Source organism: Mixophyes fleayi, chromosome 2 (genome assembly GCF_038048845.1).
Source record: "Mixophyes fleayi isolate aMixFle1 chromosome 2, aMixFle1.hap1, whole genome shotgun sequence".
In the NCBI taxonomy this organism is placed as follows: Eukaryota; Metazoa; Chordata; class Amphibia; order Anura; family Limnodynastidae; genus Mixophyes; species Mixophyes fleayi.
Genome location: NC_134403.1, coordinates 348,096,154 through 348,122,529, shown reverse-complemented (window position 1 = coordinate 348,122,529; position 26,376 = coordinate 348,096,154). Strand labels below are relative to the sequence as shown.

At 41.6% G+C, this 26,376-nt stretch overlaps 1 long non-coding RNA gene across 1 annotated transcript in view; it reads left to right on the top strand.

Annotated features, from left to right (window-relative positions):
- Positions 1-4,729: 4,729 nt before the first annotated feature.
- Positions 4,730-26,376, top strand: part of LOC142140497 (uncharacterized) — a 129,500-nt gene continuing 107,853 nt past the window's right edge. The window contains exon 1 of the long non-coding RNA XR_012688515.1: positions 4,730-5,331. This is a non-coding gene — a long non-coding RNA (uncharacterized LOC142140497). The remainder of the gene's footprint in view (positions 5,332-26,376) is intronic.

Below are 26,376 nucleotides of genomic sequence, written 5' to 3'. Positions count from 1 at the left end.
GTGGAGCACTGTGGTGCCTTACAAATCTAAGATAATAATAATAATATAATGCCTCTTAGTGAAGCAGATGATACACAGAGTAGCCTGCCTCTCAAAAATGTGACATTTTTGGGTACATGCTGGTTAAGGCGAATCACCAACCCAGTGGGCTGTCACAATCATATAATCTTTAGTCTGCCCAGTTCCGCTTGTCCACATATCTGTGGTTAAGTGTACAGTGGGTAGAATGGCATTTTGTAGCCCAATAATTAAATTTTTACGAACCTTCTGGTAGAGGTGAGGAATAGCTTTTCTACTAAAGTGGTGTCGTGATGGAATTTGGTAACGGGGATAGGAGACCTCAAGTAACTGTGTAAAACCAGCTGCATTAATAGTGAATATTGAACGCAGATTTAATACTAGCATAGTCGCTATGGCGTCTGTTATCCGCTTTGCGACTGGGTGACAGCTTTCATACTTGCTTCCTCTTGCAAAGGATTGTTTAGCAGTCAATTTTTGTAAACTACTAGTAGTCTTCTTCTTGGTTGAAGATCCACCCCCAGCAGCAGGAGTAGCAGCATTGGGCCTAACGCTCAAGGATTCTTCTGAGGAGTCCTGGATAGGGGAGGAGTCATCTCGCCTTAGAAACTTGAATGCAGGACTAACTTGTGAGAATATTGATGATGAACGTGTTGGGGATGATGCAGATTGCAGGTGCTGGGATCTAGCTGAGAGAAGGGAGGTAGCTGATGCTGGACTGTTTGTTGTTATTTTTTTGCATAAGTTTCTTATTTTCACAAAAGTATTCCATAAACTCGGTTCAAATGGCGTAACATGGATGAGGGTCCTAGATGGTTAAGGTCCCTACCTCTAGTGACTGTGGCTTTACAATGCTTCAAATGGCTAGACAACTGTTGTCAGGATTTGTGTATAATAATTCCACACATAAGAGGTGGATTTCTTGGTCTTATGCCCAGGCATGACCATTACCTACCTCTTATCACTGACAAGAACGGCTTCCACTGGTGCATGGCTTGCCAGAGTAGAGTTTATTATCATCACTGTTTGCTTAGGTGCCTTACGCCCATTGTTAGCTTGTTTTGTGGGGGCCCAAACAAATGAAGCACTTCAGCCACAATAGTGGCACTGCTTGTCGCTGGAGTTCTTGCTTTGTTAAACTGTACATGTCCTTTTCAATATCTTACATAAGGGTGGGTGGGAGGGCCCAAGGACAATTCCATCTTGCACCACTTTTCTTTTATGCCACTGCTGTGTGGCAATGTGTCTTAGATGTGCTATGAACGGCCGTGTGTTTGTGTCGTTGCTCTGTCGCTTAGCATCCAGCCAGGTCGCTGCAGTTTTTGTTTGAAAGTGTATGAAAATAATATTGTGACCTGGCTGGTGGTCAAAATTAACTACAAATGACTTGAAATTAGTGTTATTGAGGTTAATAATAATGTTGTGAGAAAAAAAGAGCAAAATGATGGGATTTTAGCAAAAAAAATAGGGATTTTAGAAAAAAATGGATCCAAAACCAAACACGCAAGGGCGGTTTTGCCAAAACCAAAACACAAAGTTAATCGAGATCCAAAACCAGAACACGGGGGTTAGTGAACATTTTTAGTCATAAACCAGGCGCATACAGTATGCTACAGGTGCTGACCTGTACAGATCATTAATGATTAGCATATGGGTGTAAATAGATTATTTCTACTCCAGCTTTTTAGTGTAAATTACACTCAACTTGCGACTAACGCTGCATCAGGCCCAGAGTCTAGAGAATAGGAGTAGATATTGGAAATGTCATTCATTTTATAGAATAAGAGAGATGTGCAATGTGTCATTACTGAAAACTAGGGAGACTTCCAGGGAAAAACAATTCCGGGGGCAAAAGCATTAAAACCTTTGACTGTCCCTGGACATTAAGGGCAGTTGGCAACTATGCAATAAATACGGCTGAGTTAAGAAATAAAATCCAAGAAGAATGGGGATTTGCATGCAGATTTGCTGACATGCATTCAGGACTTTGATGAATAGACCCCTCCTGCACAAGTGGCCGAGCGTTCCAACATCATTCTGGTGCTAACAAAGTGAATAATGAAATCCTGCTCCGATCCCAGCCTTTAATGGACAATTAAACCAGAATCAGTGAGAGAAAACAATTAAGAGCAAGTAGATTTATGGATGCCTGTTGTCCTTAAATAATGCATGCCCTAACAATACTTTGAATCTAATTTGATGCATCGGCCTAATCTAAGGCCCAGCAAATAGGTTACTTTGGGATAAGCAAAGAGCAAAAGGAATGTCCTATAGAAGAAGGTAAAGTATTTACACGCTCATTCCACTCAAAACGAGCATTCTGTACAGAATTAGAGGATAGTCATTGGTATTCACTACAATGATGGTATATTTGTATTCTCCATATTTTTTTGTGGTGCGCTACGGACATGCAGGTTCTGAATATGTTTATAATCGCTTAAGTATGTGTATAACCTCTGTTAAAGGCTTTTACAACGTCTGAAAACCCAACATTTTCATGCAGCTTGCTGACATTCACCGTTCCCAACTTTCACACTAAGTAATCTTTGTAGGAGTAACACATACCACACATTTTATAATGATATGTACTGCATTCTGCATCTATGTGACACAGCTGGTAACCGGCTCAATGTAGCAAAACTAAGAATGTGACAGTGTTTATAAACTACACTTATTGTTATAATGTATATATTTTATCTTCAGCATATAAAGCTGATATGTTGGAAACTAGCATAGTGAAAGTATTCACACAAAAATATGTTTAATGGTTTAGGTTAAAGACCCGGGGCCTGATTCATTAAAGAAAGCAAAGGAAAAAAAAGCAGTAAATTTGCACCTTGATAAAACCATGTTGCATTGGAGGGGGAGTTACATTTAAAATGTGAGGACAGGTTTATGGCTGGGGTAGGGCATGTCCTAGATCAACTTTAAATTTCAATGTAAAGCTAAAGCTTTCACGTATTTGTGTGCTACGTGAAAAAGCAGCCAATATATTTCTTACGTACAAAATAATAAACTAATTTGCACCCCTTGCATTGTAACCAGGCCCGGCGCTCCCATTAGGCAAGGTTAGGCACTTGCCTAGGGCGCCGGGCTCTGGAGGGTGCCTGGAGGGCGCCGCACAGCATTCAGATGCACGGGGGAGGGGGGAAGAGGCTATTGCTCACCACCGCCGCCTCTCTGCTCCGTCTCCTCCCCTCCACTCACTAGTGTCAGTGAGTGGAGGGGAGGAGACGGAGCAGAGAGGCGGCGGTGGTGAGGTAAGGAAAGACGGAGGGAGGAGGGCGCCGATTGTTGCGGGGGCGGGGGGGACTGGGGCGCCGATTTTGTAAAAATGCCTAGGGCGCCATGGAGGCTAGCACCGGCCCTGATTGTAACATGGTTTGTCCAGGAGCAAATTTACTCCTTTTTTTTTTGCTTTGCTTTCCTTAATGAATCAGGCTCCCAGACTCCACCACCAATAAATACATAGACAATGTTAACATCTATCACTGTGGACTGACTAGGATTACCAATTAGTTAGGGATACTGGCATTTAAACGCTGCTCCTGACTTGCATTTTTATAGCAGATCCAAAGAAAGTGTAAAAATAAAACCCACTCTGTTTAATGTGCCCATAACTAGTTGCATTCATACTGTGTCTGCGTGCATTTGTGACAAGATTTCTTCCACACTGATTGTTCTATTTCACTAATATGGGAGGCACAGTGGAGTAAACGCACTTCAGCACGACTGTTGAACTAGGAAACCAATTTGTATATCCACAGTTCCATCTGGACACCTGAACGGATGGACAGATTAAGGTGGCCAACTTTACAAACAGATACGGGGTCAGTGAGTGAAGTAGGTTTTTATTCATATTCTTCACGTCTAGGAATCAGAAAAAAAGTATATTGTGCATTCCATGTGGACATCATATACTGGGGATATATCTCCCTAAAGATACCAGGGGGTATATTTACTAAACTGCATATTTGAAAAAGTGGAGATGTTGCCTATAACAACCAATCAGATTGTAGTTATCATTTATTTAGTACAATCTACAAAATGACAGCTAGAATCTGATTGGTTGATATAGGCAACATCTCCACTTTTTCAAACATGCAGTTTGATACATTTACCCTTAAATGCAAATTTGCACCTAATGCACTTGCCAGGAGCTGGGTTTATGTTTATGTAATAATTTTAACCACAAACAATATCATAAATAAATTGCATCATAGCTCTGCTGTAACCATGCATACCTTTTGATATCACACAACCTAGGGATTAAATCACTCACACATGCTACCTACATATTAGAAAGTACTTTACAGTGAATATTTAATTATTTACATAACTGTTTCTAATTAATATATATATATATATATATATATATATATAATATTCCTGATCTGTTTCCTGGCACCATTTCAATAACTGTCCATCATTCCTCTTGTACATGTCCCTCTATGTTTCTTTAAAGCATTCTTCCATTGTTCAGTTTAAAGTGGTTGGTTGGGGTTAAATGCTGTGTTAAATAGTTTTGTCCCTGGTGGTCTTCCAGTGCTGGACTGTGCTGCTCTCTAATCTCAAACTGTCTGCATTCCAGAGATATCAGTGCTCTTGAAGTCACTGGCACTAGTTGGGGGCTGGTACACTTCATCACTTCATCCTAGTTAAACCGCAGTAATATCCAGCCTGTTGTTTTCATTTCTGTTGTTACAAGAAGAAGTGCGCTGTCTATCTAGTATTTCCATATTTCATAATTTTAGGATGGATTTGTCGATGTAAAACTTCTGCTGAGAGAGCAAATTCTTTTTGATAAACTAAGTTGTTTTGTGCATATTTCCAGCCACTTCTCACTTCTTTCACTGGGGGAGATCTGTACAGAATAACCACAGGAGGTTTTTTGCTCATTACCAGCACATCAAACAAACTGCATTAACCTCACTGCACATAACCTAGTCCAGGCTGCTTTACGGAAAGCGCTATATACAGAGTGGGGGGGACAAGCAGGAGCTGATTGGCCCTACTCCTTATTGGTAATTTTCCCGGTCAGCCGGTGGTCTACTAAGGACGCCTGCTATTTTATTTTTTTATTCTGTTTTATTTTTAATTTAATGTCACCCCACAGGGGGCATGCTCATTGCCCGACAGTGAAGCAGACCTGGAAGTAAAGCGACAGGCTGCCTTGCACTGAGCGCAGGCTGCAGGGTCACCACACGCAGGAGGGAGGGAGATACCTATGTAGCGCAGCGTCCTGGAGTTCAGATACCCGTGCTCACAGCCCTTCCATTACTCAATGCGGAACGGACAACATCAGTGTGAGAGGTGAGTTCACTCAAACATAGGACAACAGAGCTGTGTGTAGTGTTTTTAATGTGTGTTACAATTTGAATTGGGGCTAATATGATCTGGGGGCACTACTTGGCAAAATATTATTTGAGGCCAATATTTGGTATAATATAATCTGGGGACACTATTGTTTGGCGTAATATGATCTAGGGGCACTATTTGGTATTACATGAACTGGGGGCACTATTGGGCACCCTCCTCCTAGACATTGCTAGAGTCACACCCTTCCGGTGGCAAACTGTCGCACAGAGTATCCATTGCTTGGTTTCCCTGGGTGCACACCCTAATGTAGGGTTCTGCGCACTCCTATGGGTTAGTGACCTGAACTGAATACTCTTAGAGAGTACTGAGATAATGCCAGATAATCATTGGCAACAGCATTTAATTGTGTGGAACAGTTCTGCTTGTCAGCTTACCGAGGCATCTTCCTGTGTCTTTTAAAATCCCAAATTGTATTTCATCCTCATTATATGGTAGTAGTTAAGATTTTTCTTCTTGTTGTGAGACCTTGTTACATGTTTATGATCTGATTTTTCTGCAGAACAGTGGTACTCTCACACCTGACAGTGTTGTCATCTTTGCAATATTCCAGCATTGGAATCTTTCTTAATTTCTGTAACTGGTCACTTTAAGCAGGGTTTTGAAGTAAATTCATTAGGAATTGAATGGATTATCCTATACATTTTGAAACTCAGAGTCCCTCTTCTGCAGAGCGTTTACTTATTATTATAACTCTTTATTTATATACTACAAACATGTTCCACACATACTTGCACACATGAGGAGAAGTTTAGGCAGAGTTCACTGCTTGATGGAGGGTATAGGAAGGGGAGAGGGATCGCTGAAGTGAGTTACTTTCTTATAGCTAGGAGGCTGGCATGGCCTGCTTGTGCGGTGTGTCAAATGTCTTTTTTTTTTGCGCAATGTAGTCACACTTCTCTTGCATCCCAGTTTTCAGTTTTTTACATTCATTAAATAGGAGTATAGGACAATGCTTTATAGACTCGCTTTGTGTCCGTTTACTGTGACAGGCTCCGCCTTGTGTTGCTATGGCTCCACCTACCACTGCGAGTTGCACTAGCCTCGTCTGCCTCTGATGACCGATGTGGTTACTGATAATTGAGTTGAACCCACCTACTTTTGTGTTGGCCCCATCCACTGTTTGTTTGGTCCTGCCCATGTGAGGCCACTTCCAGAATTTTTTCCAGGGCCACTTTAAGTTCCCAATCCGCCCCTGGGGACAAGAGACATATCATTATCATTATCATCATCATCATCATTTATTTATATAGCGCCACTAATTCCGCAGTGCTGTACAGAAAATATTTGTCATTCACATCAGTCCCTGTCCTATTGGAGCTTACATTCTGAATTCCCTAACACACAAACACACACACACACACACACAAACACACACACACACACACACACACACACGGGTATATTTTGTCTGCAGCCAATTAACCTACTGATATGTTTCTGGAGTGTGTGAGGGACCCAAGGCTCCCGGACGAAAGACAGGCAAACACGGGGAGAACATACAAACTCCAAACAGTGTTTGGAATGAGGACACAGCCATGCCCAAGGTGGGGGGGGGGGATCAGTGATATTGGAGGTGTGCCATGACCCCAAAGGTGTGTCTAGCACTAGGCTGTCCCTATCCCCCCTCCACTAAATACACCCCTGCATTGCTGTGTCAGGCAGTGGTGATCATCTCAACACTGCAGCAGTCGGGACAATAGTGATGACCAGTGGGCAGGGAAGGGCTGGTAAATGTTAGCCCGGGGGAGCAGGACTCGTTTCAGCAGCCTCTTAGGAACATTTTAAAGGAAAAAAATGCAGGTGGCCCAGTGACCCAGCCCAAGGCAGCTCACTATAGGACTGGCCCAGGGGGCAGATGCCCCCCAGCCCAGCCTGCCCCTGCCAGTGGGACAGGACAACCCATTAGAATCAGGTATATATTGGGACAGCTGTGCAGTAGATGACTGTGATGGGTAAATGTAAACATGATTGAACTTTGCAATGTATTTGTATAATTATATTCATTGTATTGCAAATGTTTATCATTTACCTTAATCCTGACATCTTTCAGTTGCCTGAAATTGTGACAATGCATTTATTGTTAAAGGATGTCCAGTTTTGGATGACTACCCCCCTTTCTCGGTTACACTTCCCCCATGTTGCACATTGGTGCCGGCATCCTAAGAACTCCACCTCATCTAGAACTGGGACTCATTTGACAGGAGCAAGAGGGGAGAGCTGGCAGCATTTCTGTACTGAACCAACACCTAGGGATTTAGTCAGCTATGATGGAAGTGAAAACAACTGATTGGACAGCTATGGCTCCTCTCTAATCAGGTGTTACAAGCACACCTAACACCTCTTGTCGGCATTTCAAATCTCATGCCCAGTTCACTCAACAACAATGGGAGAGGAAGGCCGCTGACCTCTGAAGAAGTACTATTGTGTTGATACAATGAGTAATATGGAATAGATTTATCAAATCTTCCAAAAAAGGAAATGTTGATTAATTGCCCACAGCAGCCAATCAGATTATAGCTATAATTTTAGAATGTACTAGATCAGTAATGGGCAACCTCACACACTTCGGGGACCGCTCGGTGTGGCCCTTTGACCATTAAAATGGCCTCACATTACTCTTAATTTCAGTAATAAGGTAAAGCAATACATTTAATCAAAGAAAGAGATCCCTATCTGTTAGAACAGTGTTGTAAGCTACCACAAATAAATCTGACAATACACTAGGTAGGAACTGGGTATCACAGGTGCAGGCTAGAAGGGTGTATAGGGCCCTAGGGCCCCCTGTTGGGCATCACTGTACTTGATAAATGAGTGGTAGAATCTGACTGTTAGCTTACTTAGCCTAGGTACACAGTACAGGTTTTTTAGACGATTATAGGGCCAATCACATGATAAACGACTATTTGCCCGATATCGCATTAGTGTTTATGTTCTAACAATGAATGATTATTATTGTTCCAAAGCTCATTGTATCGTTTGATGATATAAACAGTCTAAAAATCTTGGTAAATGATGGAACAATGTTGTTCCAATTCTGCAGTGTGTATGCACTTATGACCAGCAGTGTAGGCAGATCTCTATGGGGTTTACAGAGTCAGCATCTTTTCAGCAGATGGTTATGGCAGATGAAGAGCATAGGTAAATCCTATAAAATGTGTATGGTGTGTATACATGAATCGGCAAGATGTTCGGGACTTTCAGTCGTTGGTAAAATCGTTAAAGATATTGCATCAGGAAGATTTTTCTGTAGTGTGTACCCAGCCTTGCCCCTAGGTAAGGAGGGTGGTTGTCTAAGAACATTACTGTTATACCTGCAGCAATGGAGGTACCATTGTTTTATCCAGCACAGAGGGGGCACATTTATGAACCTGCAAAAATGCACCCTGCACCAGATTCAAATTCACTATTTTGCTTTTGGATACAGACCTCTTACAAATGCTCTGTGTGGCATTTTGTGGGATTGTGGAAATGTTAATTCACCAGAACTGATACCTAATTTTAAGCTCAGTTCGGCCAACCGGTGACTATAGTCTGAGTCCACCCTCTTCGTTGGTGGGGGGAGCAGGGTCCTTTAAAAAAACATAAAACAATACTCACCTGTTTGCGACGTCGGCCCTCCTCCTTCCTGCTCCGTCCGCACTGAATGTCAGGCGTGATGTCATCACACCCAACGTCAGTGAGGAGCGGCGCAGAGAGGAGTCGGCAAGCAAGAAGCAAGAAGAGAAAAAAAGAGAAAAAAGAAGCAGATAGAAAAGGTAAGTGAAGGAATGTAAGCAAGGGGGAACAAAAGCAGCATGGCAGAGAGTGAAGGGGGAGCAAAAACAGTATGGCAGAGAGTGAAGAGGGGCCAAAGCATCATGGAAGAGTGTGAAGGGGGAGCAAAAGCAGCATGGCAGAGTGTGAAGAGGGGCAAAAGCAACATGGCAGTGTGAAGAGGGGCAAAAGCAACATGGCAGTGTGAAGAGGGGCAAAAGCAGCATGGCAGTGTGAAGGGGGGTAAAAGCAGCATGACAGAGTGTGAAGGGGTAAAAGCAGCATGACAGAGTGTGAAGGGGGGTAAAAGCAGCATGGCAGAGTGTGAAGGGGGGTAAAAGCAGCATGGCAGAGTGTGAAGAGAGGGGTAAAAGCAGCATGGCAGTGTGAAGAGGGGCAAAAGTAGCATGACAGAGTGTGAAGGGGGGTAAAAGCAGCATGACAGAGTGTGAAGGGGTAAAAGCAGCATGACAGAGTGTGAAGGGGGGTAAAAGCAGCATGGCAGAGTGTGAAGAGAGGGGTAAAAGCAGCATGGCAGTGTGTGAAGAGGGGCAAAAGTAGCATGACAGAGTGTGAAGGGGGGTAAAAGCAGCATGACAGAGTGTGAAGGGGTAAAAGCAGCATGACAGAGTGTGAAGGGGGGTAAAAGCAGCATGACAGAGTGTGAAGAGGGGTAAAAGCAGCATGGCAGTGTGTGAAGAGGGGCAAAAGTAGCATGACAGAGTGTGAAGGGGGGTAAAAGCAGCATGGCACAAAACTCTTTCTTATAACATAATCTAGTTTCTGTACCTCTTTTATTGTTCTTATTTGAGTATTAAATGCATGAAATATTAAGCTACCTTTAGGTATATCTTTTTGTACACTTAAAATGGTCATTAGGGCAGAGAACCGGTTGTGAATTTATCTGAATCCCACCACTGATATTACCACTATAGGATCAATAATCTCAATTTCTCATTTTTACTTCTAAAATACATATCTTAAATAAATAATGAGAGTGAAAGGACACTTGGGAGTAAATGAATTAAACTGTGATTTCTGCAAATCAACAATATTCGGTGACTCTGAGAGCCGAATATAAAACGACAATGTCTTTAAGGACAAACTTAACACCTCTAGACTGTTACAAAAATATACAGGATGGCAGGCACTAGGCTTGTCAGTCAAATGCATTAACAATTCATACACCAGCATTCAAAGGGTTAACATGGTCAAGTGATATGCTTCATAAAATTCTAATGTAGTCGTTAGAGTATCAAGGATAAAATGTATTAAATTTTAGATTTAATATACAAAGGTACAGGACATTTGGATATAAAAACAAACAGATAGCTATTGACATACAAATAATTAATGCATAACAGTTATAAAAACAAACCGGATGAAATTACAGAGAACAAACTTGCATAAGATAATCTGTATGCCTGGGGCTGGCAGAAGAGTTGGACAGTCTTTCAATTAGATTGTGACCCCAAGAGCTGACAATCTGCCCCTTCACACACAGGCTTTTTAAGCAAACTGAAATGGCACGGCATTCAGAGAGGCAATGTAAATACTAATGTGGGGGAAGAAATGTCCCTGGGTGTCAACTATGGTTTGTTCAAAAATATTCCAAAAGTTTTGACTTTTCTTTACTTTTCTCAGATGTATTCCAGGGACATAACTCTCCCTTCAATAAACCAGTAATAACCTTCCGCACAATTACATATGAAATATGATGGCATTACAGCAATATCACATATCATTCTGAAAGACATGTGACTACTGCGGTTTCCCTGTACAGTTGGTATCTATACTTCACAACTCTTGTGCGCGTTTTGCTCCTGAGTACAGAGTGGCACTCTGATTTCCCAAACTATGAAATATGAAGACATGTTCTTTGAAGTTATTATTTTTTTGATATACCTGCATAGATAGCCTTCATGTTTTGCATTTGCCTACAAGGTTCAACAACTTTATTTTTTACAATACCAATTGAAAGAAAGTCTACTCTAAATAGGAAGTGACATGCAGGATCTAAGCAATGCATAGCTGTCATCTGCATATGGTAAATTAGCTTGCTGGCAGAATATCTGCTGAACCTAATTACCTCCAACTGGGCTAAATTTGTTTTTAAAACATTATCGTTTTAATTTTTTATTTGGGGCTTTCATCCTGACAACATTGTAAAGGGATGGGCTGAAAATTATAACAACCTAAAGGGTCAAAGCAGCATTCCTGAAGCAAGGAAACAAAAAAGTTTGAAGGGTATTTAAAGCAACCCTCTACGGTGCAATCTTTAAATTATCCACCCAGTTATACCGCTTTCATACTGCCGCCCCGGCAATATCCCGGGTTTTTCAAGCCGGGTTTTTGCCAGGGCTCGGAGCGTCCAAGCTCAGAAACACCATTGATACTGCACTTCGGACCCGGGAATTTCTCGGGTTGACCCCATTCATACTGCACAAGTCTGTGCCCTGGCAATTTGTGGGAGTCATCACCAGAGCAGTTTTCATTGGCTGAAAAATGGTGATGTCATTGAAAGGTGACTGGTTTTTTGACGCATTAAGATGATGCAAAAGTGGGTGGTGATTGTTTGGAACAAACTCCGATTCTGCTTCAGCTTGATCTGCACTCCACCATTTCTCCTAAACTCCTTCTCGAATCTTCCACGGGCTCCCACTGATGACATCATCCTCCAGAGACAGGCAGACAGCCAATCAGCTAGTTTTCTGTGCAACCCGGGTTGAAAAACCCGGGTTGCACCATTCATAGTGCAGGCAACCCAGGTCCAACCCGGGAATTACCCCTCGATAAATCCCGGGTTGAAGACCCGGGTTTTTAGACCCGGGATTTTTGACATTCATACTGCACCAAGACCCGGGTCGTTTGAACTCGCCCCGGCAAAAACCCGGGATTTTGGTGCAGTATGAATGGGGTATTAGTGGAGCAGAGGCATCCAGGTCTAGGTTCTAGGTATGCCAGCATTAACTCAGCAACATATATTACTGATATCATTAAATAAGTTGTGCAGACATTCCTCAGTGTATAATTGTGTTCTTATTGAATGCCACTCTCTGTTATGTGAGTAGAGCATAATCCCTGTGTTACCAAAACACTCTATAGAATATCATAATATTTGTTCAGTGATGTTTACATTTACTTTTTTTTTTAGAACAAATTATAACTAAACAAAAGCTGCTCCCAGATCAACAAAGTGTTTAAACACTGAAAACAAACTCTACAAGTAGTACTAGATAAGTTTCCATATCTTGACACAGCATTAGATATTGGAAAGTTTTGCACAGATTTATTAAACCTTCTACATAGAATAAGTGCAGGAGTTTCCCATAGCAACTACTCAGATTCTAGAATGTACTAGATAAATGATAGATAGAATCTGATTGGTTGCTATGGGCAACAACTATATGTTTCCTTTTCAGAATTTTTGTAAATCTAACCCTTTGTCTTTTTTTATTACATCTCTGGCACTTAAAACCTCCTAATACTGTGCATTAGTATACAACTATATATGAGTAGAAATATTTATTGTCCATACAATTTTCCAGAAAGTAATCAATTTTGCAGTTTGCACAAAGATAACCTTCTGGTAACTGAAACCGTGTATGAAATATTTGTGTTTGTAAATTGAGACAGTGAAAGACCCTGAAGTGGCCCAGTACGGAAGGGATTCACTGGCCAGACCTTTTATATCTCAGATTTCAATCAATTAAAATTAATAAGATTTACACAGACCTCTTACTATTTACGTGACAATTTATGGCCAGTCAAAATTGAGGGAAAATGATTAATGTCCTGGTACAAGTAGGGGCTATAACGACTCGAGAGTGAGACTACTCTAACAAGCCTTAGGCTGAGTACTCACTATACAGAATTTCTCCCGATGCGATATACTTAAAGATCTTGGCAACAATTAAACAAAAAATAGTCCTAATCAGCATGCCGATTCCTGTGTACACACTATACACATTTGACATGATTTACCTTCAGATCTGTGCTTTTCATCTGTCAGACCCATCGGCTGAAAAGATTGTGACTCTGCACACTCCACAGAGATCTATGGCTGGTCATTAGTGCATACACACTTCAGAGTTGGAATGACAACATTCCATCATTGAATGAGATTTTTAGTCCGGTTTAAACATCAAATGAATCGATATGATGTTCTTTGGAACGATAATTGTTCATCGTTGCAGGATACACACTACTGTGATATTGGGTCGAATGATCGTTCATCGTTTGATTGGCCCAATAATCGTCTGAAAAGACTGTAGTTTTACCCATCCTAAGTCAAGGAGTAAAACAGGCAATCTGCAGTTAATTAGACACTGCTACTTTCAGTGATGGTGAAAGATTAAGAAAAGCCAGTGTCCATATAACTATTTTATTTTGGGATGACATAGGAATATGTGAAGTGATAGGACATCTGTATAGTTTCTATCAGAGAATATAAAAGTCTAAAAGTAAAGATGGGGGTAGGGAATTGGTTCCCTTGTTTATTTTCCAGTGATGGTTAATTATTTAAACAACTTCTGCAGGGGGTATATTTACTAAACTGCTGGTTTGAAAAACTGGAGATGTTGCCTACAGCAAAAAATCACATTCTAGCTGACATTTTGTAGAGTGTACTAAATAAATGATAACTAGAATCTGATTGGTTGCTATAGGTAACTTCTCCACTTTTTCAAACCTGCAGTTTAGTAAATATACCCCCTGATGTGCTCTCTTAGGACATAAATACAGATAGAGCGTGACTATTTTAGACTGTTTTGTAGCACTAATATAAAAATCAGTGCTATGTCATTCCTATGTGCCCTGCTGTAGATTGAATCACATAAATGGTCTTGTCCTGAACATAGAGAACTTACAGTTATTTATAAGGGTTAATCCCTCACATAATTTTGGGGGATAAGGCCTAAAAGCATTACTGCAGTGTAAATATGTTATAACAAATGAATCCATTGATAAGTTTAACTGCCAAAGTTTAAAATGTGAAGACAGAAAGTCTGATTTGATGGCTTTGCACATTCCAGTGTGAGAAGACAGGAGTGTCACCTGTGGCAGCTTCAAAGAGCCTCTGCTGTGAGATATATCTTGGCCTGGGATAGAGTTTTTGACACCAGAATAGACTTTTAGGAACCACTCAGCATGGTGTCTGGCTGAAAGTGCCCATGTGCTGACTTAGGCTATATGTGATATAGACAAAAATAATTCAGCTTTGACATATGCCCCTTAAAATCAATAAAAGTAGTGAGCAACCACATATTCCTCAATAGCATGATGAAGGGCAGCTCATATGTCAAATTAAGAAATCTACCCCACAGAGAAGTTAAGGACAAATTCATAGGGATTTATTAATAATAAAATTGGGTCTGTGTGACGCTCCACAGAAAAGTTAAGTCACATAGTAGAATTGGGTAGTAAATCAGCCAACATGCAAATGGTGATTAAAAAAAGTGTCACAGACCACAACCCCAGGGGGTGGAGAAGGGTGTAAAGGTGTCTTTAAAAAGCTGAGACCAGTTACAGGAAAGTGTTAGTTTTGGGAAATCAATCATTCATCGATAAGCTATTTATCTTCAAGTCAATTTCCCTTGGCTCAGAATATACTAGTTTGATGTAAGTTATACTCTAAATCTAATCCTTTTTTATTTTAAACTGTTTTGCTGGTGTATATTATGTCAATGTATTACTTTTATTAATTGTTTTTTTCATATCTGAATGCCCTGTCCTTTTGTATGTTAAATCTATAATTTAATATGTGGCGTCCTTGATACTCTAACAAATCCATTAGCCTGTTAAGAACAATATAGCTTGACCAAGTTAACCCTTTGAATGCCGGTGTGTGATTTGTTGATACATTTGATTAACAAAGCTTAGTGTGTGCTTGTATTTACATTTGTGTAACAGTCTGGAGGTGTGACGAGTTAACCCTTTGTTTGCTGGTGGGGGGCCTTGTTAGCCTGTGGTAGCTAGAAGCCTTGTGTGCTAGTGTGGGACAGTATATTGGGGTCCTATTGCCCGTATTCCATAGGTGGTGGAAAAACCTGAAGTGTCTGGGGGTGTGAGAGCGCTGTGTGGGGCGATTCAGTAGGTCTATAACCTGTGTGATAGGTAGAGAGAGACTGTGGGCTGGAATCGTGTGTAACCTCATACAGCAAACACCAAAGCAAGGTCTCGGCAGCTGAGAGCATGTTTGTGACAGGTCTCCCCATCACTATTTTGCATTTCAAATTCTTTGCCCCTGAGGGAATACAATGTGACTGTCTACTGTCTTGCATGCCTCATGGCTTGCTAGGAGCAAATCAATTATTAACACAAAATAACACAAACAATATTATTTGTAGTACAAAATAGACATCCAAAGCATTAAATTCCCATGAGGAAGTGGGGAATCGGGCAGTACATTAATGTCTTTGTGAATGTTCACAGTCAGCCTGACACAAAAAATTGCCGTTCTGGAAGTACCTTGGAATATTGCAGAGACATTAATAATATTCTCACCTTGAACATCAAAAGCCCTGATAAAGTCAAACAACTTTACTAAGGCTGGAAACATACAGTGCAGTTTGTATGGTTAGTTTTTCCCCTAATCAGCTGACCATTTTCCGTTTGTTGGCTCCAAAATTATTATGATGAACAATCAAAATCCTGTCTGTTTGGATCAGCTTTGTTCAGATAGAGCAGAAAAACAGTTAGATTGAGAATTACAATCAAGGTCTTTGTTCACCTGGATGTCTAGACAAACATGCTTTGTATATATGACAATGAGACACTTGGTGGATAGAACCCCTGTGTCACTTTAGGTAACCTTGGTGGTTGTTAACAATATGTCTTAGTTATAGCAGGTCCCACATTATGACTAGTGCACACCTGACAATGCAATGTAAAATGAGTATATGCAAGTCCTAAAATTAGGAATTCGACAATTGCCATGTCAGATACAACATTTAAATATGAACATTAAGGGGTATATTTACTAAACTGCGGGTTTGAAAAAGTGGGAATGTTGCCTATAGCAACCAATCAGATTATAGTTATCATTTATTTAGTACATTCTACAAAATGTCAGCTAGAATCTGATTGGTTGCTATAGGCAACATCTCCACTTTTTCAAACCCGCAGTTTAGTAAATCAGGCCTTAAGGGTTGATTCATCAAGGCACACATACTGACCGCAACGTGCGTTTGTTTTAAAAAGCACGAAATTCGGACATATGCATGCGGAAATTAAACTAGGAACATATTGGTGTGTATAGGTTTAGGTCTGCTCAGCTCTACTACATAAGACACTGCAAGATACGTCCAATACCTATGTGAAATCTAAATTCGCAAAAGAACACACAGAAAAAAAAATTAAGTTAATGTCACCTGATGATAATATAGGCATTAATGATAAAACGGTTAATAAAAAGTGTTTTTTATAATTTCTATTCCTCATGAAATACTTTTATTAAAATGTTCTACTGAAAATAAAATACATTTTTACAATTGCTCCTGATTGCAAATACGTCATAGCATGCATACAAAACTGTCATCACTAGAATTAAGGATTTAGGGCTCGATTTACTGAACTGCAGGTTTGAAAAAGTGTAGATGTTGCCTATAGCAACCAATCAGATTTTAGTTATCATTTATTTAGTACATTCTACAAAATGAAAGCTAGAATCTGATTGGTTGCTATAGGCAACATCTACACTTTTTCAAACCCGCAGTTTAGTAAATCTAGCCCTTAGACTAGTCCTGTAGCAAGAGATACGGCAGAAAAACAAGAACTTTTGAGATGCCCAAAGCTTGACTCAGGCGTGGCTGTGTGTGTTCGAATTTGGCATGCCCTTACTGTACATAGACTAGGGGTGAATGCCCTTCCCCACCCTGTTCCCTCCCTGAAATCGTATCCTCTAGTAAGTGTCCTTTGCATACGAAGATGAATTGAACGTTGCTGAGTTTAGTTGCGTATGGTCCGGTTTTGGGCATGCACAGATCAAATTTATGGATTGTATGAACAAAATCAGCATAGCATTCCTTGATGAATCAGGCCCTAAGCCTTTCGACGTGTTCATCATGTATAGTTATAACATCAGACTTTAGGCCAGATATGCATTGTTCGTGAATTTGGTAAAATGTATTCCTTACATATTGCTATCCCAGAGTGCTTGCTGCCTGAGAAAGATTCCTCAGGTTGCCACATAATACACCATACTTGTCAACTCTCCCGGGAGCCCAGGAGACCCACCCGGAATCCAGGAGTATGGCAGCCTCCTGCATCTGCCCGGTGGCTAAGTGTTTAGCATTTCTGCCTCACAGCACTGGGGTCATTAGTTCAATTCCCGACCATGGCCTTATCTATGTGGAGTTTGTATGTTCTCTCCGTGTTTGCGTGGGTTTCCTCCTAGTGCTCCGGTTTCCTCCCACACTCCAAAAATATACTGGTAGGTTAATTGGCTGCTATAAAAATCTCCCAAAGTCTGTGTGTGTGTGTGTGTGTGTGTATGTTAGGGAATTTAGACTGTAAGCTCCAATGGGGCAGGTACTGGTGTGAATGAGTTCTCTGTACAGCGCTGCGGAATCAGTGGCGCTATATAAATAAATGGTGATGATGATGATGAAGTGCTCAGAATTAGATTTAAAATGACACAATTCTCAGGGAATCGGGGCATTTGGCCCCGTCCCCGCTATAAAATGGTGCGTTTGAATCATTAGGTCCCGGGGCGTGGCCAAAATGACAAGATTTTCTAAACCCCCGGGTATCTTGTCTAAAGTTTACTCCCTAACCATAGATTGTAAGCTTGTGAGCAGGGCCCTCATACCTCTCTGTCTGCATTACCCACTATTGTTTTATTTCTGTGTTTGTTCCCAATTGTAAAGCTCTACGGAATTTGCTGGCGCTATGTAAATAAATGATGATGATGATAACTAGGTGGAATCTTCTTTGTTCATTTTCCTAGTTGGTACAGAGAATCTTTCTTACCTCTTTCCACAAACATAGCATTATATAGTGATCTGTTCCTGTGGGAGGAGAGCATGAAATTACAGTCCATGCACTGGAGTCGTGTAGGAGGTAATGATTGTTTTGGGAGCGCTTGTAAATGAAACAGATTTGTATCATTGTCCACAAATCTTCCTTATATTTTATTAGCTGCTTGTGACCTTGGAAAACGCCTTAGCTTTCTGCTTCTCAGCCACCAATATTAGTTTCCAAGTTTTAAAGGGCGCGTAAGCTCTATTTTATTCTATCTTATCCTCTATATTGTTTATCATTTAGACATCATATACTATTATATTTTATATTTTCTGTGTCAGGAAGAATGCACAGGTAAATGGTAGTTTAAAATAAAATAACGTCTTTAGTAAAAGGTAGCGGAGCGTGTGGTATGCTATACCATGTTTTCTAGTCATGCCAAAGATTTGGGCACAATTGGAAAGAAATGTAAAATTTTCATAGGCTCATTTCTTTTTTCACCCATTTATTTTTGTCTTGACTAAACCAGGGTCTTGGCTACATATAACCCATAATCTTTTTTTTTTTTAAATGACCTTATAACAGGGGATGTGGAATTTCACTCAGCCCATTAGAAGTTGCGGAACATCTACGCTAGGCATAGATCCACACAGGCCTGGAGTTTATAAGGGAATGGCAGAAATAACAGTCCATATTCACAGCCGAATAGACTTTTTACGTTTTGATATGGGCTCTATGCCCTACATCCGGCTTCAGTGTGGTTGTGAAGTAGCATATGGTTGTTATCCCATGTTCAGTCCATCACCTCTTTGTACACTGCGTTAGCTGTTTGCATGCAGCACTTTGCAAACACAGGATCCTGTGGTATGTTGCTGTGCTATGGGCAGTGGCGACACTGCTGCTAGTTAGTCTGCCTCGGGAGAGTTGGCAAGAGTCCAGCCCCTGTGACGGCATTTTTGTCGCGGAGGCGGGGCCAAAATGACGCGTTTGGCCGCGCCCAGCCCCCTCCCGCCCTCCAGTCACACCCCTCTCCCAGACAGAACTTGCAGAAAGTAGGCAAGTATGAGATATAGATTAAAATAAATTGGCGTGCTTATTGTTGCATTTAATAAAAAAATTAATTAATAAATAAGAGGGAAACATTTGAGTGTATCCTTCTCTGAACCTGTATACAAAGACCTCTTCAAACAACCTCACCCAGGGGACTTTTATGAATTCAATGGGCTTCTGGTGCACTCCCCATATGTGAAAAGGGGAGAACATATGTGACATGGATAGAGTGGGGGATACATATATGTTACATATGCTCTCCCGCCATTCACCCATTGTCACACCTGCACCAGGCCCCCACACCCCATTCGCCTCCACAGGTTCCCACCTCCTGCAGTGTCTGGTGATGGAGGACTGTGGTCCCCACAGTAGCTCCCGCCTCTACTGCTCCATGCGGGTGACTCCCACTGATGATGTCACTGTGCTCTGCATAGAAAGCAGGAGAATGTACCTCTCACTGTCCCTGCAGTCAGGACAACGTCGTGACTGTGCAGGACAGTTCACAGCAATAGGGACTGTCCCGCCAGAATCAGGACAATGGAAGACTGAGATGCAAGCTCCTTCCTGTTATTCAGCTTTGGTTACTCTTCTGTATTACTTCCTTACAATACTTTCAATGGGCTTATAAAATCATCATCAGATATTTATAGCTGATTGAAGCTTACAATCTAAATTCCCTAACACACAAACAGACTAGGGTCAATTTAATAGCAGCCAATTATCCTACTAGTATGTATTTGGAGTGTGGGAGGAAACCGGAGCACTTGGAGGAAACCCACACAAACACAGGGAGAAGACAGAGCCGGATTTAGACCTCATAGGGCCCTAGGCAGGATACTGTTTTTGGGCCCCCTCCCTGAAACAATCCATAACACTATATTTTGGCAGCCTACCATATACCCTTATAGTTACGTAGAAGTGACAGCATGTGCCACCGCATGCCTACCATATACCCCTATAGTTACGTAGAAGTGAAAGCATGTGCCACCGCATGCCTACCATATACCCCTATAGTTACGTAGAAGTGAAAGCATGTGCCGCCGCATGCCTACAATATACCCCTATAGTTAAGTAGATATGAAAGCATGTGCCGCCGTGTAGCGCCGGCACGCCGCCAAAGGAGGTGAGGGTGTGGCTTGCATCTTTGGGGGCGTACCTAACATGTGAAAAGAGCAAGGCCACCCTGCTGCAGAAAAAGGCACCCCTAAATAATTACCAAGCAGTCCCGTTTTTTTAAGTAGTTGGGTCAAAACAACTTAATAAATATTGAAGTCAGGACAGAAATACTTACTTAAGTTTTTTGCAAAAATAATACGCATAAATCCAAGTATGTGCTCTTGTCACTATTGTCCCTCTATCATCACACTGTGCCCCTTCATTGTCACTTTTGCCCCTTCACAATATCACATGTGCCCTTTCACCATCACCTCTGTGCCCATCACCATCACCACCTCTGTGCCCTTCACCATCACCACCTCTGTGCCCTTTACCATCACCCCCTCTGTGCCCATCACCATCACCACTTCTGTGCCCCTTCACCATCACCACCTCTGTCCCTCCGTTGTTTTACTTACCTTTCTATTGCCTTTCTTCTCCGGCGCGCTGCTCCTCCTCGGTCAGTCCAGATTTAAAAAAAAAAAAAAAAAAAGAGTCACGTGATCGCTCGTCGGGTCCCGGCAGCCTCTCCTCCTCTCTCTATCACTGAGACACTGAGAGGAGAAGAGGCTGCCGGGACCCGATTTGCGGCACCCGACCCCCCCCAATTTGCGGCACCCGACCCCCCCCTGCCGCGAGTCGGGGGAGGGGCCAATTATTTTTGTTTTAAATTGCTCCTGTCCCCCCAGCTGTGCTCCCCGAGAGCCGCTAGGCCCTAGGCAGGTGCCTAGGTTGCCTAGCGGTAAATCCGGCCCTGGGAGAAGATACAAACTCCACACAGATAAGGCCATGGTCGGGTATTGAACTCATGACCCCAGTGCTGTAAGACAGAAGTGCTAACCACTAAGCCACCGTGCTGCTACGTTGTGTCTATTTTACCTTGTAATATATGATCAAACCAAATGACCAGAATATGATTGTTTTAGAAACTGCAAAGAGAAACATACATTTATTCATACACAGTGTAACTGTGTGAGACTTCCCTCTTTACTCACTGACAGCATTACTTGGTACAGTGAACCAACATTAAGCTAAACATAATCTTTTGGCTTATTTATATGCAGCAACCTAACACTATACAGCTAAGGGCTAGAGTACAGATGCACTTTCCTTTCTCTGTGGACGTAGTTTAATACAAAATCTTTATGCTCAGGAAAAGACGGGGGTTATGTCATTTTATTTATATGACACTAGCTGAAGTGCCCGGCGTTGCCTGGGTTTAAATCTTCACGTTATTAAATTATCAACGAGTTGGATGTAACTGTCAACATTTTAAAAATAATTAGCAGCTTAGCAGCTCCTCCAACACACCCATGAGTTGGCTGCCCTGTGTCGTTTTTGTTTTTATATTAAATGTCATCCAAATCCATTCCGTGGAAGGCGCAGAACAGGTTCCCCAGGTCAAAGTTCTGCCCAGTGTACACCAATGGGAGGTCTGACTAGCACCTCAACCCCCAGTATGTCTTCTGGGATTCAATGTTACCAGTGTGTGAAGCCTTCATCCAAAACCATCCAGTGGAAGGCTCAGAACAGGCTCCCAGGGTCAAAGTCCCACCCAGCGTACAAAATTTGTCTCAGTGTTGCTATGTGGTCTAATAGCTTTTTCGATACTAAACAACTATGCAAGATTCGGCAGCTTATATATATATATTACATGCACATATATGGTGGTGGAGTGGGGTGGAGCTGGATTTGAAGTTGCAGACAAGTTTTTAACCTACCGTGTATTAAGCTGCCTTGGAACGTGACTGCTGTGAGCATATTAGCCTAGGGTGAACTTAACCTTAATTAGGACCTGATCCAAATTTTTGCACTTGGGAGGTATGCAAACCAGCGGTTTAGTAAAATAAACAAAATAAAAATCTACCCCCAAGTGTGTCTTAAAGTGAAATAAAATGTATTCAATTTTGTTTTTAATTATATTTATAGATAAAATTGCATAACTCTATTTATATTTCTTGATCTGTTTATTAGAAACAGTGGAACGTTCAGATTACAGAAGTATGTATAACATTCAAATGATCCATCTTTCAGTGTCAGAGATATCAATATTTTAATAAGCAGGGATAATCTCAGGACAGTGACTACCAAAATCTGGAAACACTTAGGGACTCATCCAGAGTTGGATGAGGACTTTTGTGTGTCACAAGGACTGGCTAGATATGTAGTAGGTTTTATAGAATACTTTTGCGGCAAAAGGTGAAACTATGCAATAAAAATCATCCGTAAATTATATTTTCATTGGAAGGTAAATCAGCTGTGATTTCTCGTAAATGAAATTTACAAACAGTGGAACTTTACAGTTACTATACCTTTAACACGGAAAAGCCAGGATGTAACTCTAATCACAGTAATTACTATTGTGCGCTTAAGAGTTATCAGTACAATCCCAGTACAATCCCAGAAGAACATAAAAGGCAGACATCACTGTGATAACATCAGACATAAAACAGGTCAGCCATGTAAATCCCAGGAGCTTAAATTTAAATTTTGAAAGGATATATGGTTAAGTTCAATTATACCAATAATATTCATCTTGCTGTCGAAGGAACAGCTTGTACATACAATGCTTGAAATCTGAATCCTTTACACAGGGATTATAACCCGACACCAGGTCAACAGGCCGGACAGGTTTGCATATAACGTGTCCCTTGCTTTTACGTAATAAGGAACAAATTCTGTATCCATGTAAACGTATCCATGTAAACTACACATTATTGTTTTACTGGTTCTATTTCTACGTCGTGGTGAGGTTGGCTGTCTTCCCCACTGAACTGGCAATAATTTCTCCTTTATCTCACATGAATCTGAAAGTGGTATTTTGTTATGAGTATAAACAGACATCTGAATTCTCGCCCAGTGTTTCTGTTTCAAAGTACAATGTATGTAATATGAGAATGTGCTGAAACTCACATTACAATAACTATACAAATAGGAGCTGTCATTTCTAATATAAGTGTTACAGTCACGTAGTTTAAAGGTTACAGAAAATGAAAAAAAGATTCTCCAATCCCTGTGTGGTGTATATGGTCTCCCCAAAGTACACTTGTTCGCACTTTTCAACAATTTGCAAGTCATAGTGCATCAAAACTTTTATTGTCTATAGAAAGTAAAGTAACTCCAGTATAGTTTGTAAAGCTGCTACTTTGCACTATAAAGTATGAACTCACCATTTGCTTGTGTGAGCCTCTTGTGTTTGCTTGGGCCCAGATTCCCCTTTAGGTAGTGTAGGCAGCTACTTAGGGCCCGGGGGGCCCAACAGCAACCCGTCACCTGCCACTTGAATAACCATCTTCTTTCTTAATAAAAAAATGCCTTAGAGGCAAACAGGGCCTGGATTCCAGTGGGTGAGGGGGGAGGGAGCAGCTCCCAACTGCAGATACTATAGGGGGCATAATTATTACCTGGGTCATAACATTTGCTGCTGATGCCAAGACAAGTATTGGTGGCAAAATGTATGTGAACACTGCTAGTGGCATAGTCAATATTGGTGGCATAATATGTGTAAACACTGCTGCTGACATATATTTGTGTATAACTACTGCTGGCTTAAGTGCTGGAGGACACAATTTCTGGTATAACTAATGTCTGGGGGGCAATGCCATTATAAATAGAAAGCACATGGGCAGGCTGGAGGGGGCCCCAAAACTGTCAGCCTGCCTAAGGCCCTGCTTGGTCTTAATCCAGCTCTGTGTTCAGTAAAATATTAATGGTTTTGACACTGCATCCCTTTGTATCAGAATTGGTATTATAAAAGAAATGTGTTCTGTCAGCTCTCTTTTGATTGTATTTCATTACATTTTATAAAGAAAATCTACTAATAACACTGTCAATACACTATTCACTATTGTGTGTCAGGCGCCGTCCCCGCTTCTCTACTCCTGCCGGGGACGGACGCGGCTCACCACTTCCTACACGTACCGTTGCTAGGCAACGGGACGCCTCCTCTGTGACAACATGACAACGCTGACCGCCGGCTCACCGCCCACCAATGAAAAAACACTCCTGTCTATATAAAGGAGACCCTGGCACCATTAGGGTGCCAGAGTAACTAGGTCTCCTAATGCTCCAGCACTCTAGTGGTTCTATCTACTTTCTGTTTGACTCCCTGTGTACCGAACCGGCTTGTCCTGACTATGTTTTGGATTCTCCCCTGGTCTGTTCGCTCCTCCCTGGTTTTGACCCCTGGCCGTCTGACTCTGCTTTGTCCGCTCCTTGGTACTTCACTTGTCCGCACGGTTACGACTTCTGCCTGTCCAACTACGATTGTTCCCTGGTGAAGACCGGTTGTGTGTTAGACTCCGCGCCTCCCTGTGTAGCAGCGCTAATACCTGCAGGTGAACTTCAGTTCGAAACATTCCGTGACATTGTGTATATAAAACTTCATGATGTTATGTTGAGGACAAATAGGTTAATGTGACTCTTGGGTGAAGTACTAACTGTAAGAAAAAAAATACACTTTTTCAATATTTTGCTTTTGAGATTTTTCATAGTTAGTGGAAGCACATTAATATACCTAAAGTAATATACCTAAAGATGTGATCACCAAGTATAGCAATACCTGGTATATGTAGTTAACTAAATATTTGAATGGATAGTAGACCTGTCAATGAAAGCATGTATTTTTAATTTATTGATTTTTTTTTGTACATTTTAATTTTTTAAAAAAAATTTTTTGTTTTTAATTTGGGAAGACCCTTACCTGTTTGACGCCCCCTCCAAAGGATTCAGTGCAGACTAGATATAATAGTGCTTCTGATTAAGGGGCTCTCTTGCACTGACCACTGCTGAAGGGATTTCTTGTGATCAGAGCTGCAGAGAGAACTTGTGACCACATATTGGTGTCCCGCCACCGAGGATGTATTCTCAGCTTCGCAAAATGCCAGTGCTGCCGGAAGCTATTGGTCCACGCAGTTACTTTATCTCCCTTAACTGGGGCCATGGATGTGCGGATGATGTTGGAGCACCATCTGCCCCCACCCTAATGCCACTAGTGGACCCCCAAGGGAAGCATGGGCCAGGGTATCCGCCTCCGCAATGACTGGTCTTCAAAACTAGGACATACTTGCCAACTCTCCCGGAATGCCCAGGAGACTCCCGAATTACGTGTAGGTCTCCCAGACTCCCGGGAGAGCTGACAATTCTCCCGCATCTGCACACTTCCTAGTAAAGTGGGCAGATTTGAAGCCTCCATGATGCGATTCTCCGGGAATTGCATCATTTTGGCCCGCCCCCCTGTGTTAAAATGATGCGTTTGCGTCATTACGTCACAGGGGGTGGGGCCAAAATGATGTGACTTGCAGAGCCACGCCCTCTCATGCCCAGGTTGACAACTATGAACTAGGATCTTATCTGTACTTAGCAAAAAACCCCCTTACTCTGCCCATCTTCTCCCATCAGATGGCACGATCTTCTGCTCCCCTGTAATATCCACCATCTTGCTCTCAAACCCATATGCTTTTTGGAAACCTAAGCGCAGCTGTGCAAATTGAGGTGATTAGTGTCACCAAGGGGTATTTTGTTCTGTAACCCAATTTTTTTGCTTAGGGAATGACCCCTTTACTAACATAGCCTGAAAGTTGGACAGTACCATAATGGATGGCAAACATAGCTAGATTTACTCTGTTTCCCAGAGCAACCAATAAAATTCTAGCTATCATTTTCTAGAATGTACTAGATAAATGTTAGCTAGAGTCTGATTGGCTGCTATTGGCAACACCTCCACTTTACTATAAGCGTTAGTAAATCTATTCCTTGCTTTCATTTCTTGCAGTAGGCAGATAGAAAATAGCTGATGATTGGGTTCTATGAGTCACTGCACTGTGAGAGTTTGCATCTATGTTAGCAAATAATCCCATCTACATATTACGCCCGTGTTGGGATATGTGCAATAAAGACTTCCATCATCAACAACTCAATTATAAACATATGCAGTGACATTCTGCCCACTGACCCACTGAAATGTGTTGGAAGACCTCTCATCCACAAAAACGTGTCCAGACATTTCCTCTTCAGATCACAATTGGCACCAATATATAAATCAAAACAAGAGAGAAATGA